This window comes from Euprymna scolopes, chromosome 41 (genome assembly GCF_053919585.1).
Source record: "Euprymna scolopes isolate OS-2025 chromosome 41, ASM5391958v1, whole genome shotgun sequence".
NCBI lineage: Eukaryota > Metazoa > Mollusca > Cephalopoda > Sepiida > Sepiolidae > Euprymna > Euprymna scolopes.
This window is the reverse complement of record NC_136522.1, coordinates 26,602,488-26,617,660: the sequence shown is the minus strand read 5'-3', so window position 1 is coordinate 26,617,660 and position 15,173 is coordinate 26,602,488.

Genomic DNA, 15,173 nt, shown 5'->3' with positions numbered 1-15,173 from the left:
TTTAAAATTGGGTTACACTTCTGGGTTAAGATGTACTTTGTCTTCTGGCCATCTTTCCACAATTACCTGCTGCAACAGCTGCATGTTTCTGTCTTTCATGCACATGCCCTATACTCTCACTTTATGTTGATAGTTTTCTCATAAATTTATACTATGTTCACTTTCTTGGGTCACAGGATTGTGTATAAAACACTACTTACTTGTATGACATGTCGTGAAAAATGGTGTTTAATTTTAGTGATCACTGTCTGTGCTTGTGTACTTGAAAGATTATCAATTTCCCAGAAATTATTTATGTAATCAACTGTGCAGAGATAGTCCCTATCTGCAAACGATTTACTCCTACTTTATCCCAGGGTCTCTAAGGAATTTCATGCACCATTAAGGCGTCTGCCAAATGGCTAACATATATTCCACATGTGGGGTATTTTGTTCTTCTACAACATTATTCGACTCCTAGGTAGGTGGAATGCATTTCTTTCAACACATCCCACTGGGTGATTGGGACCGTTACTACTCGGTTTCCTCTAAAAATTAACCCAACTACATGTTATAATAAGGTTTCACCTCTTGGTCAAAATGAATAACAGAGTGTGTATCAGCGCATGTGAAGATATCAGCAGCAGCCAAAAGATAGCTACACACGCACACAAAATTAAAAAAAAAAATGCATACAAAAACACACAGACAACTGTTTATAAATTGTAAACATGGTTTTGATTCTTAAACGCTGGGGATTTATTAGTTAGATTAAAATCCATAGAGTGAATGAGGTATTTTGGTAAATGTTGCCAGTATAGAGTAAGACTCCAAAGTCTACATTTATTACTTTTAATCACTTTAGTCACAAAGACCCTGAACCCTTTCCCTCCTCAATTTCTTGTATTTCTTGTGCCTAATTTTGTTGTTTAAAAATCTTTTGTTTTTTACTTAATTGTATTTTCAAAATTTTAAAAACAATAAAATATATAAACAAGATCAAAGTGTAGTATCTGTTCTGATACCTACATCGTGTGAGGCAGTGCTGTTCTGGTGACACATTCTCGTGCCCGGAACACCTGACAAGCTTTTTGGGTCGCGTTCTGTCCGCACCCCCACTTTGTCTGTCTTTCTCTGCTCTCCCCCTGAGGGGGGGGGGTCCGAGCTGATAATTTATGACCTTCCCGCGAGGGAGGGTCGGAAACACTTTCTCTCTTCCTTCCACTAACTTCCCACTCCGTCTCTCAGTTCTATCTCCCCTCTTGCTGCCTTTGGCGCCACTTCTTTTTGGGGCAAAGTCGGCTCCCCACTTTGGACACCGTTTCCACGTCAGTCAAAATAGTGATTTTTTTTTTTTTTTTCGGATTTTACCATACACATTGACTGATCATGGAAACCACAGATATAGGAAGAGAGAATAAAGAAATAACACCAGGCAAGGAAATAATAACTCCCCCAAAGTACGACTCCCCATATGGAGGAGCAACACTCAAAACCAAAGAGGCGTACCACCTGGACAACACGAAAGCAGAGGCAGCAGCCCCAAAAGACAGTGTCCACGGAGAAGCTCCCCACGACGGCAGCTTCCCCAAAGAGGGAGAAAATTATCAAACTGAGGAGGAACACTCACGAGATCCTCCAAACCAAGGGGCAGCAGTCCCAAAATACATTACCGGGGGAGAAGCTCCCCACGAGGGCAGCTCCCCCAAAAAGAAGAGGCATACTGCCCAGAAATGAACGCTGGCAAGGAGGTAGCTGCCTCCAGAGATATTATGAAGGGGGATGCGCCCCCAAAGGGAAGCTCCCCAAATAAGGGAGCAGTACTGGACACACCCAATCAAAGTATGAAAGAATCAACCCCTAAAGGGAAACTTGTATCAGAAAACACCTCCAAGACAGCGGAACGATCTTTTAACCCCACAAAAGACCCCTCGCCCAAGATATCAGAGAGATCTGCACGGGGTAAAACCGCTGATAAAAAACTCTCCCCACAGGAATATAAAGACCAATACCTTACCAAGTAATAGGAATATATTGAGGGGAATATCCTCAAGCCAATACCTGGGGACTGGGAGGCGATGGAGGACAAGATCCTATCCTTCATCACTTCGGACATCCGGGCAAATCAGCTCAAGGGGATGAAAAAAGGGGAAATGGCTGAGCTCCTCCAGAAACTGAATATACCCGCTAAGTATATACACCAGAAGAGCTTCGCGATGTGGGACGTACTGCTCCCCAATAAGGATGAAGCAGAAAAGTTCTCATGCACAGAACTTAAATGCGCAGGGATTAAGTTACTGCCAGAGTATCGGGGCAGGTACAAATATTCAATGCTCCTGCTGATCTACGCACAGAACTGCTGGGAGCTTTCCTCAGTAATTTTGGAGAGGTGGAGCAGATGGACCTGGCACGCTCCAAAAACGGTGTCCACCTGGGAAGTTATACAGTAGCAATGCGTGTCAAAAAAGAAGGCTTTCTAGGCATACCAGCTACAATATCTTTCAAAGAAGCCAACATGACAGTGGTGGTTGAGGGTCGGCGCCCTCATTGCTGGTCTTGTCCGAAGCAAGGCCAAATGGCAAAGAACTGCCCCCAAAAAGCAGTTCCAAGCCAACCAGCGCCACAAGTAAACACAGTTCCAGTGGCGGGGGTGGCAACAGGCACTGAAACTAAGAAATCACCAACATCAGCCCTTGAGTTGGCAAAGCCCAAGGATCAATGGAGTACGGTGGCAGGGCGTAAACGGAAAAACACACCTATCTCCACATCAACCCAACCACCTGCCCAACAACAACAGCAGCAACAACAGTCGCAGCCACAACAACAACAGCAGTAGCAATAACATAAGCAGCAGCATCAGCATGAGCAGCAACAGCAACCACAGCAACAACAACAGCTGCAGCAGCCAAAGCCGCAAAAGCAGCTGCAACAACAACTGTCGCAACAGCAACAGCCAGACAAGCAGCAGCACCAACAGCCACCGCAGCAGCTTGAGCAGCAGCAACATCAACAACAGGAGCAGCAACCAGAGGAGCAGCAACAACCAACGGTCCCCACACCAATCGAGACGAGGACCAAGCGGAGGAAAAACTGCTCCTCTGAGGATGAATCAGCTAGTGAAAGGGAGAAGAACCCAACTTCACCACTTTTCAGTTCACTCGAAATGCAGAAAAAGAAAAAGAAAAGAAGAAAAAGGGAAGAAAAGGTGGCCCCCACTCCCTGTGAGCATACACCCCCCAAACAACAACACAACCCACTTCCCTGTCCAAACCACACACTGCACCAACACCAGACACCGCTCCAACACCAGACATTACACCAACACAAGACACTGCATCAACACCAACACCAGACACCACACAAATACCAGACACCGCACCAGACATGGCACCAACACCAGACACCACACAAACACCAGACACCACACAAATGCAGGCCGAGCCACTACCCCAAAAAGAAAAGAGTGAACCTAGGAGGGGGAGAGACCCTTCAACTTCTCCCACTCACGGACTTACTGCATCAGAGACTCTTCCCCTTGAAATGAGGGAAAAACTGTGTTTTATAGACCCCCTGTCTGTGGCAATGGATTTACACCACCGACAGAGAAAAAATTTTAAACCTCTGCTGGATTGCCAACAGATAGGGGGAAAAGACATTAATGTTCCCTCTAATTTCCTGGACGCCCCACTACTAACAACTTTTGTCAAGCTTCCAGAGGCCTGCAAGACAAACTTATGGATAATGCTGGAGGCCGTTGAAGGGGCTGTTCCGGTAATTGAACTGATTAGAAAAAATGACCCTTCCCTTGAGGAACTCTCAAAACAATGCAAGGGAAGGGTCCCAGTGTTGGTTCATCCGTCACTTTATAGGGCCCTTAAATTGACTTTCCCTTTGGACGTTGGTGGCATTATGAGAGAAGGTCAGGATATGAAAAACCTGACCATCTTGAGCATTACATACAGTGTCGGCATCCTTTCTCCAACTGATTTCGAAGCTGAGTGTAACACATCTTAAGGGAGGTACCATGGCTTTGAATTTAGCTAGTCTGAATGCGAGGGGCTTGAGATCATCAGGCCGGGCGGCTCGCCTCCGGCACGACCTCTTGTCCCTTGGAGTGGATGTGGCTGCGATTCAGGAGATGCATTTCGTTTCTTCTGTGGATTGTCAGGTGCTGGAGCGAGATTTTGAGGTTTTCTCAGCATATGGCAGCCCGCGGGGGAAGGGAGTCTCCTTGCTTGTTAAACACATCTTGTCCACGACGGTCGACGTTGTTCATAGGGATGCGGAGGGCAGGCTGGTCGTGGCCGATGTTGCCGTAAAAGATTCTGTGTTTCGGGTGGTCATGGCTCATGCACCCTGCACCGCTCGTGAGAGGGTCTCATTCTTCGGTCAGCTCGGCGCGTTTGTAGATTGTCGGAAGCGGGTAGTGCTAATGGAGGATTGGAATACCACGTTAGACCCCAAGATAGATAAGGTAGGAGGCGAAGCTAGAGGGTCGGAGAGGTGTGAGTCCAGCCTGGCTGATCTGATGGCTAGATGCGGTCTGGTCCACAGGTTTTGGGTCGAGCATCCGGGTGGGAGATGTGGACATGGACCAATAGCATCCCCTCCTATCCAAACACCTATTTGGACAGGATGTTAGTTAGGAGAGGCGAAGTAGACTTCCTATCCTGTCCCACGTTCACTTGGCTAGGCCAGATGGACAATAAACTAGTCATGGTCTGGCTGAAGCTAGGAAATAGGCCTAAGTTAGCGGGGTACTGGAAGTTAAGCACCTCGCTTCTGGAGATACAAGATTTCCAAGATCAGTTAAGAGAACTAATTAAAAAGGCACTAGTGGGGGCCGTTACCGGCAGTAAGTGGTGGTTAGGTCTCAAAGCCAAGATCAGAAGCTTCTCCGTCAAGTATGCCCAACGCCTTGCACTAGATAAGGCCAAGATGAAGAAGAAGCTAGAGCAGAAACTAGCACGGGCTATGGGGGAGGGTAAGGTTAGTCAGGAACTAGCTAAGCAGGACCTTCTACGCGAGACTAGCGAGCGTTACGAAGGCCGTAGTTAGAGCTAGGCTTAGAAAGATAGGCAACGAAGCAGTCAATTTTGATGAAGACGTTTGCTGTGAGGTTACTAGGCGTGGCTCGGACAAATACATTGCGAAAGTCAAACATCCGGATGGACGCACCCTGGAATCGACTCGGGAGATCTGCGAGGGGCTTCGAGAACATTTTGAGGAGCGTTTTACATAGCAGCCCGATCTTCCGGTCCTTGAGGTTAGTGACTATTTGGCCGACTCTCCTCGCCTTGAGGCGACTAGAGCTACTAGTTGCAAGGGCTGGGTGACGGAGCAGGAGGTTTTTACTGTGCTGAAGCAGGTCAGCTGTGACAGATCGCCGGGTCTCGATGGTCTGCCATACAAACTGTATTTGAGGCTGTCGCCCATGTTTCTGCCTCTTCTGATGGATGTGTTCAACCATTGGTTTGCTCAGGGATCCATCCCAGGGCAAGTCACCAAGGGAGTGATCACATTGCTGAGAAAAGGTGACGGGCATGGTGGGGAAGAGTTAGACGACTACAGGCCCATAACTCTGCTAAACACAGAGTTGAAGATTTTGGCCAAGGTCCTGTCGCATCGGCTGCAGGTTGTTATCGACGAGTTGGTTGAACCGGAACAGAACTACGCTGTGAAGGAGAGATCAATTCAGAACAACTTGCACCTGATCCATACGATCCTAGAGAGGGGAATAGATGACGACACGGAAGCCGCACTGATCAACTTAGATCAGTCCAAAGCTTTCGATAGGGTCGACCATCGTTTCCTGACATATGTCTTAGAGGCCGCCGGTTTTAAACCGGACTTTTGCAAGTGGATCTCCGTAATGTATCGACAGCCCATGGCTGTCGTGCAAGTCAACGGAAAGTGCTCGAAACCCTTTGTTATCTCTCGGTCGGTTTGTGAGGGTTGTCCGCTGTCACCCCTGCTTTATGTCCTGGCCTTGGAGCCTTTGCTCCGCAAGCTGAGGCATGGGGAGGGAAATTCGGCCCTGTGCAGAATGGCTCTGCCTGGAGGCTCAGCTGCCAAGGTATCTGCATTCGCCGATAATATCATGGTCTTCGTGTCGGGTTTCAGAGACATTGAGGTCGTGTCGGAGGCACTCGCACAGTACAAAAGAATCATGGGGGCCAAGATAAACCGCAGCAAGTCGGTAGGACTGCGGTTGGGCGGCTGGAGTAGCAATGCAAACCTCCCGGCGCCCTTCAGCTGGACAAATGACCCGGTCCAGATCCTCGGCGTGTGGTTCGGACCGGGTCTCCAGCTTGACAAGAATTGGTTAGAGGTACGGTCAAAGGTGGAGGCTGCAATCAATTCGTGGCTTCCTACGAAACTTTCCTTAAAAGGTAGAGCTGAGGCGTGCACCACTTACGTCTTTCCTCTCATCCTTTACCGACTGGCTGTACTTCCCCTGCCTGCACAACACCTCGCTCCTTTGGGACAGAGAAAGACACTGGGTGAGCAGATAGGTGTGTATTCAATGTCCGAGTGATGGGAGGCTTGGGAATGCCGGACTTGAAGAGTTTTTTGTTCATTGTTGATTTTCAATGTATTTTTAACATGAATAAAGGATTTAATATCTCAAAGTGTAGTATCTGTTCCGGCAGATACTGCAAGCAAAGACCCTATGTGAGGGCGACCCCACAGATAAGACCTTGGTCAATGTAGGGGCAACCCTTCATACCAATTGTCACTATCCAGCTCCCCTACTCCCTGGGGAGTTGGTCCCCATTTCCCCTTCACTCCTCACATTAAAAATCGGCCTTGTGTCTAATTTGCTCGGTGGAGGAGCAAATAAATACCGTATCTGTTCTTCAGATGCTGCACTTCAATTTCTTGTTCTCTGTCAAGGGAGGAGAAATCCTTCACGACTGAGACAATTTTTATTTTTGTTCCTTTTCTCCACATTAAAAAACGACCCTGGTGTCTAACTCTGTCCCGTGGGGAGGCATTGTAAATAGGAACAGAATGAAGAACCTTATGCGCAGTTATGTATATTGGCCACAGATATATGATGACATAAAAAACATGGTCGAATCTTGCAAGCGTTGTGCTTTGACGGCAAAGGCACCTCCAATCATGTTTAAATTATAACCAAAAATAGGCCAATCCTGGTCTAAAATTCATATAGATTCCGCAGGGCTCCTGAAGGATTGGTGTTACTTAATTGTTGTAGACAGCTACACGAAATGGTCAGAAGTTCTCAGATGTAAGAGGCCCACTACAATGGTAGTTATTAATTTCCTCCATTAATTATTTCCCCGGTTTGGAGTTGTTGATGGCTTAGTAAGTACAACGAAATGCAATTTACGTCCACAAATTCACGGAGTCCTGTAAGACGTTCCAAATTATGTCACGACTTCCCAGTACCATCTACGATCTAATGGGATGTCTGAACACTTCGTCGACACACTAAAATAAGCCCCCCAAAAAGCACGAGGTATACCTACAGAAAAAGTATTACAACAGTTTATACAGATTTATAGGATCACAACTAATCCTAACACACCATAAGCATTATCTCCAAGGGAGACTATGTTCCATTGGAAGATAAGACCCATCTTCGAAAACTTGTTACCAAAGCAAACAAAATTAAGGACTTCTATGGTGCCAAAGAAACCATAGGAGAAAAAGTTTTCTACAAGACTTACAAAAATAACATGTCTTTCTGGGAATTAGGCACAATAGAGAAAAGACTTGGAAATATGGTATACATTATTGAAGGTTCTAAATTCACACATAATAGACACAACAATCAGATAAGAAAACATTTGTTGGATGGTCCAAATTATGCAACTCACAAAGCAGAAGTCATCATTGAGATGATATACGACACTTTCGACATGAATTTACTCTAAGCAGCTCCAGAACGACCTCCATCCAGAAGAGAAAGAAAATCGACAGATTCTTTAACCAAAAAGAAAAAAAGTACTAAGATCTCATTGCAGAGTAAAAAGCTTGGGAGAGGGTGTGATGGGGACTTACTCATTTACTCATAATGGAATATGCTAATCATTCTATAAACCATGGGATTAATATTCTCGTGGGGAAAATATCGCGACCTAACATGTTAACTAGTTTGAATTTTGGTGAAGTAAGTAAGTCAGCATAATCTCACTACAAACAGGAATAGAACCAGTGCAGCTGGCGTGATTGAAGCCGGATGGAGGGGGAGAGCTCAAGGGTTACATCCTAAGACAAAATGCGTTAGAAATGCAGATGTGAAATGATATTACATAGAAATGACGTCACATGTTCGGGAGAGAAAACAAAGTTTCTATGGGAAGCGTGGAAGTTAAAATGCATCTAAAAATGTAGTTAGTTGGAAACGACATTTCACCTTTTGTTTATGAAAATGTTGAACGTCCGCACATGGAAAAGTGACGATTGGAGAATGAAGATCGACGACCGCGCACGTATATAAAAAGACTTTGTTTTGTTGTTTCTTGATCGCTCACCAGCGATAACAAACATGTGCACAAATACGTGTTTGTTGGAAACGACATTTAACGTTTTGTTTATGAAAATGTCACAAGCTTACCTTACGTCTTTTTATTTCAAGTTTACTTGGACATCACTAACAATTCTTCAGTGATAAAATCTGTGTCATTTCTTAACTGGTTTAGCTTTTCTTCACTTTCCTATAGTTGTTCACCAAATGGAACACTTAGTGTATCAGATATTCCTTTCTCGCCAGTGAATCATAATCAATTATAAACTAATAACATTAAGTTATGGTATGAACCCACAAGGTATTTGTATTTTTCTTGCTCTTATACGTCCTTGATGTCAGTATTTTCATCAAGTTGTTTTTTCTTTTTGGACCTTTTTGCCAACTCTGATGGATCCATTGGCACATTTGTTTAAACCACATTTCATTCCAATATCTCTGGAGAAGTTATGCACTACCTGCAAAAAAGTTCTTTTCAATAAATTCTATCTATTTATATATAAAAAAGGGAGCGGTGGTTTGTTATAGAAATCGATACGGTAACAATGAGAAAATTCAAATTAATTTTAATGATGATACATTTTAATAGAAATTCCATGGCACAATTTAAATTTCCTTTCAATTTCATCTCAAATTACTTGTGTTCAATTATCGATTCTTATTATTGTTTATCATGGATGCAATTGAAAACAATAAAAACACAATTTCTTTCAAATAAAATTTTAGAAAGAATACAATGGTGGCTGCATTATAATGAAAACCATGACAGAAAGAATTGTTGGAGAAAACGTGTGCACATCTAAACAGTCTTCATCATATGTTCTTGCAGTAACATGTATTTGCAAACCCTAATTATATACATCCACTCTTTTCTATTGTGTACTATTTTTTATTACTTGACTAAGTAAAATTGTTAAATTAATATACACTGTTGTTATTTCTTCTCTTCAAAAGCTGTCGTTCCTTGTTCAACTTTCAGCGCTTAGCTTCGAATATAATTTCTACATTTTCTCAGTCGACAATTGAATAAATATCATCCTATTATTTTATAGTGAAGCAGACAGTACCTCTTATGAAAGTTCGTAATGCATCTAAAAAAGATGGGTCTATTCAATGTGTGAGTTTAGTGATGACAAGATAGAAGTGATGAAAAATGCCATTTAGATCAATCAATCATTTTGTAAGGATGCAAGTGTAGTTTAAATATAGTTGTTTTAAACAAAAACTAGAAGCATCAATAGTCAAACGAGCTTTGAATTGTAAAGAATTCCAGGTAAAAAGTTGATATAAATACAGTCAAGATCAGCAAACATTTGTACTTTTCTTGTTACAAGATGGAAAACTATAACTGAAGAATTCCAAGAGATTCAGTATATTTTAAAGCGATTCTGATATCTGATTGGTTTGTTCTTACAGCCCCTGGTTATAAATATAATTGTCCAAATCTTTGTGGTCATAACCTCCCACTATTTTATTGAGTGACGGTGGTCTACTTATGCATTTCAAGGATCCATTCTTGACAATCAGCCCGAAAGGTGCTGGGCCATTTACATGGGTAGTACTGAAGAAGTCGATCATTTCAGGCCTTGTCACCCAGCTTTCGAGTGGAGTAAATTCATTGCTTACTGCTTGAGGCGCCCTGACTGGGTAATGCCGACGGGGTTATCTAGGCAATTTTTACTAGGTCAGAGTGTTCCTTCTTTAGGGACCCTGAGTTGAATCGTCACATGTTCCGGCCTTGTGCCACGTTTCGTTGTGGTGGGAAGCATGTAGAGAACTGCCCTCCCATTATGTTAAAAATACTGTAACAATAAGATAAAAATCAGGAGTCCGAGGTAGGCGTCACATTTGGAATATGACTATGATTGTTATGATAATTTTATGTTTCAGGTGAAATGAAAGTATAAGCATATCATTTATTTTATTTGTGATATGCTGATTGAGGAATGTGTTTAAAAAATTGCAGACTTATGTCATCCATCGAGAGAGAAGAGGGAAAATATCAGAGTTATACTTGATGATCGAAGTGAAAGGACGTTCCGACCTTTGCTCCCCCCAGCTGAAGGCTGGGGTGGTGATTGTATCTGTAAGGCATTAGCATCATCTTTAAAGAAAAAAATTATTTTATTTTGTTTCAATATATTTGAAAGCTTTTAAAGTTGTAAGAGTATATCAAGGGTATTTTGACATTGTACTAGAAATAAATTGTAAACTATAAAAAAAAAACTTTGCTTTTTTATTCTTTATTTTCGCTGAAATATCTTTCACGTTTTGAGGACCTGTAAAGAAAGAGGATAATGTTATACAAGAACCAGTTAAGAAAAGGGATAGCGTTTACATGAAAAGCTGATATGGGGTTTATTTTCAATAATCGTGCAATAACCTTTACTTCCCTTATTTTGTCTTTTGATCCTCATATTCCATAAGCGATGTTTTAGACAAATAGTTAATAATTGATTTTTTCTGTGTCAGAATCTATTCCATCTAACACTTATCGTTGGCAAATTTTTTACCTTAAAGTAGTATTTTTTAGCTCCTTACATCAAGTGGCTTCATGCCTTGTCTGGAGCGATTTCCATAAAACAAAAACGAAATAATGTTACACACGACCAGTAAAGAAAGGGAATAAATGTTATACAAGACAAACGGGAATAAAATTATACAAGAAAGTGTCTAAAAATATAGAAATTCGTTTCATCATTACCTAATTTTTCTATTTTTAGTTTAATCTGAACAAAACGAACATGGCGAACGACTATTTAGAAATCTGGAGCGGAGGAAGTGATGCATCCGACCATTCTAGAATTGGACGATCGATTCATTCGGAATCAAACAAGTTTTATAGTATAAACAACTTTGTCTTTGTGAAATTTTATACCACCGAAAATGTGACTAAAGAGAGATTTTCTTTCAACTGGACATCAGGTAAGTTTTTTTTTAATGTTTCTTGAAGCATACTGCTATGACAACGACGACGACGACGGCGACGACAACAACAACAACAACAACAACAGCAGGAATGAAAACAACAACAACAACAGCAGTAACAATGAATACAACCACCACCACAACAACAACAACAACAACAACAACAACAACGAAAACAGCAACAACAACAACAACAACAGCAGTAACAATGAAAACAACCACAACAACAACAACAACAACAACGAAAACAACAGCAACAGCAACAACAAAAACAACAACAAAAACAACAACAACAACAATGACGAAAACAACAGCAACAACAACAGCAACAGCAACAATAACAACAACAACAACAACAACAACAACTTTCAAACTAATCTATTTCTGACAAGATTTTTACTTATTCCTCTTCCCCTCAAGTCCATCCTTTTCATTTTCTCCCATGTTTTCCATGGTCTTACCCTTTTGGTTGATTTTGCTATCTCAATGTTTTTACCTCTACTAATCCAAGAACTCTCATCCATTCTATAAACATGACCATACCATCGAAGTCTACTGTTTAGCATGCACTTCCCTATACTATCCAAATTTAATATTTCCATGAGGTCATCAGATCTAAGCCTGTCTTTACAACATCCTGTACACATCCATCATATCTTTGTCACATAATTTCTCTTCATGCAATGCATGTCCTCAACAGTGATGTACAGAAAACTTTTTCAAGGCAAAATACAGTAATGAACACAAAGTCTGTTACACTGATCAACAGCAAAACTATGGGAATTCATTTAAAAAAATATAATTAAAAAAACTGTATTCTAGTCAACATTCGAACGACATTGTAAATTCTTATCTGTTCAGTTCGGTTCTATGAACTCGATTCTCTTGCCAACTTAATTTCATTTTTTTTGCTACATCATTTTGGGGCGAGGATCATTGATATGCAAATTAATGCATGTCAAACTACATTCCCCCTGATCCTTAAAGATCACCTCATAATCCCATGCCAAGATCGGCAATCACATTAACTTCCACCACGTGTTAGACTCTGCTAGCCTCTCAAACGATGATAAACTCTACTAGCCTCTAAATTACAGCTAGGCTCTCAAACAACGCTAGGCACTGCTAACCTTTCAAACAATGCTAAGCTCTGCTAGACTCGCAAACACCGCTAGACACTATTAGCCTTTCAAATACTACTAGATACTATTAGATTTTCAAGCATTGCTAGACACTACTAGCTTCTCAAACACAAAAAAGTCAGTCGAATTGTAATTCTCTATTATACGGTTGCAATTAAAAAAAAGGTGATTTCAATCTTCCATTTTCGATGTTTACATTTTCTATGTTCGACACGAATCATTTAATTTTTCCTATCTTTTGACGCTTTCAGTTTTCAAAAATATCCCTCTCATCTCAGTCACATTGATTTTATATTTCAGGCCGAAATAGCTTATAATTAAAAAAAATGTATTCTAGTCAGCATTCTAACGGCATTGTAATTGGTCAGTTCGATTCTCAGAGCTCGAATCTCCTGCCATCTCAAATTTTGATTTTTTTTTTTACGTCATTTTGGGGGCTAAGCCTCATTGATATGCAAATTAATGCACACTGTTATGCAATGGAAGGCATTTAGGATACTCCATGTTGTGTTGTCCCCACCTTTTAAATCTTCTTTGTAGTTCCTGTATCTAAAACAATGTTCTCTGAATCTCCATGAATGCAGCATGCCGTTTTGAAGAGTTAGCAACAAATGCATACAGCTTTTCCACAAAACTGAAAAAAGCTACAAAGTGAATATTTGATTTGACACTTTTGACTAAAGGTAGGCAGTAAGCGTGCCTGTGGGTTCTGTCTCTGGTGTCTGGATTGCAATCCATTCCACTAATATTTGCTGCCTCATCATACCCTTATCCACACATATAATCTATATCTAGGTAATTTGTATTATGCATAGACATCACTTCATCCCTCAGTTCCTCACCAGTTGTTGATTACACATTGAACACGTGCATGAAACGTTCTTTTATTTCAAAGTCATGTACAAATTTTACAACAAAAAAAAAACTGTTCTGTACGTGATACATTAGTTATTTCATCCATGAAGATAAAGAAGATCTTGCTTGTGTGAATTACTTTTAATATTACTCACCTAATTGAAATGGCCAAAGCCTGGATTAGACCATTCTGAGTCCTGTTTTAAAGTAATGACACTTGGGGTCTTTTCAGTGTTTCTTTTTTTTTTCTTTAAGTTCATCAAGGTGCAGTTTAACCACAGACGCCTGTGGAATTGTCTTCCGTTTTCCTGCTTTCCGGCTGACTACAATATGGTTGTGTTCAAGTCTAACGTAAATAAGTTCTTGATGAGCCGTTCCATATAAGTTATCAAATTTAACAAATTTTCATTACTAATGATTATTATATTGTCCAATTTCTACTGTACACTCTTTAACCCTTATCCTTGAGTGGCCTCTTGGGCTTGATAATGTGTTGATGCCTATGTAAAAAAAAAAAGTCCAATGTGAACAAGTTCTAATTGAACCGTCCCCCTAAGTAATCCAAGTTACAAAATTCCCACTGTTTACTATGCTAAAATCACAATGACTAATGTATACCTATTAACCCTTATCCTCGAGTGGCCTCTGGGCCTTGATAAGCGGTGAATCCCATGTAAAAAAAAAACAAAACAAAAAAACTATCATACTTGCTAAGCATTTCCACAAGTTCAAGAAATTTTCCTCATGTGTAGAACTTTTGCTGTTTTCCCCTAAATGACAAACCCTGTCTTGCCAGGTATGGGGTGATGGAAATCGACCTACATAAAATTTCTCGGTTTCTTTGCTTCTTTTTGTCTCTGGCAACTTGTAATTTGCAATCAGCTGCTTCTAAAGCAATACTCAATGCTTGGCTTTAGAAGCCTTTCCATCGAACCATACCAATCATGTAAGATTACAAAAAATGTATTCCTTTATTTTCTCTAAAGCTTCCCTCCAACGGCTTATGCCCTTCTAATTTCCAAACTGCTCGGCCAATGTACTTTCCTTCATTCAAAAGGAGATGCTTGCTGAAGCAAAATATAGCATCCTTTTGAGGTGAATACTCAAATCAAGAGTTCCTTTTATACCATTTCTTCTGAAAAGAACATCCTTCTCCATTTTTTTTTACACAGGCATCACCACATTATCAAGGCCAAGAGACCACTCAAGGATAAGGGTTAAAGAGTGTACAGTAGAAATTGGACAATATAGTAATCATTAGTAATGGGAATTCGGTAAATTTGTTAACTTATATGGAACGGCTCATCAAGAACTTGTTTACGCTAGACTTGAAGACAACCATATTGTAGTCAACCGGAAAGCAGGAAAATGGAAGACAATTCCACAGGCGTGCAGTTCTAAGAAAGAAGCTTTGTTCATGGAATCTACGTTTATGTTTAGGCACAGATAAAGAGTTGGAGGAATTATTGATAGTGTTTTCAGCTAGACAAGTGTTTCTTGTGAAAGTTTGGCGAGGGGAGACCATAGACTGAAGCTCAGTCGAACACTTTCCATGAAAATGACGATAAAGCAGAGACAAACTCGTAACAAACTCTTCTGTGAGATAGAGGTTGCAGGGAAGAGAAAAGGACATCTCCTACGAGGCTACGAAGTCTATTTTGAACTCTATCAAGGCAGGACAAGTCCTTTCTAGCAGCTCCTGCCCAGATGTGGCAACAGTATTCCATCCTTGGACGTACCTGGCTCTTATATAGATAGAGAATTGCATCAGC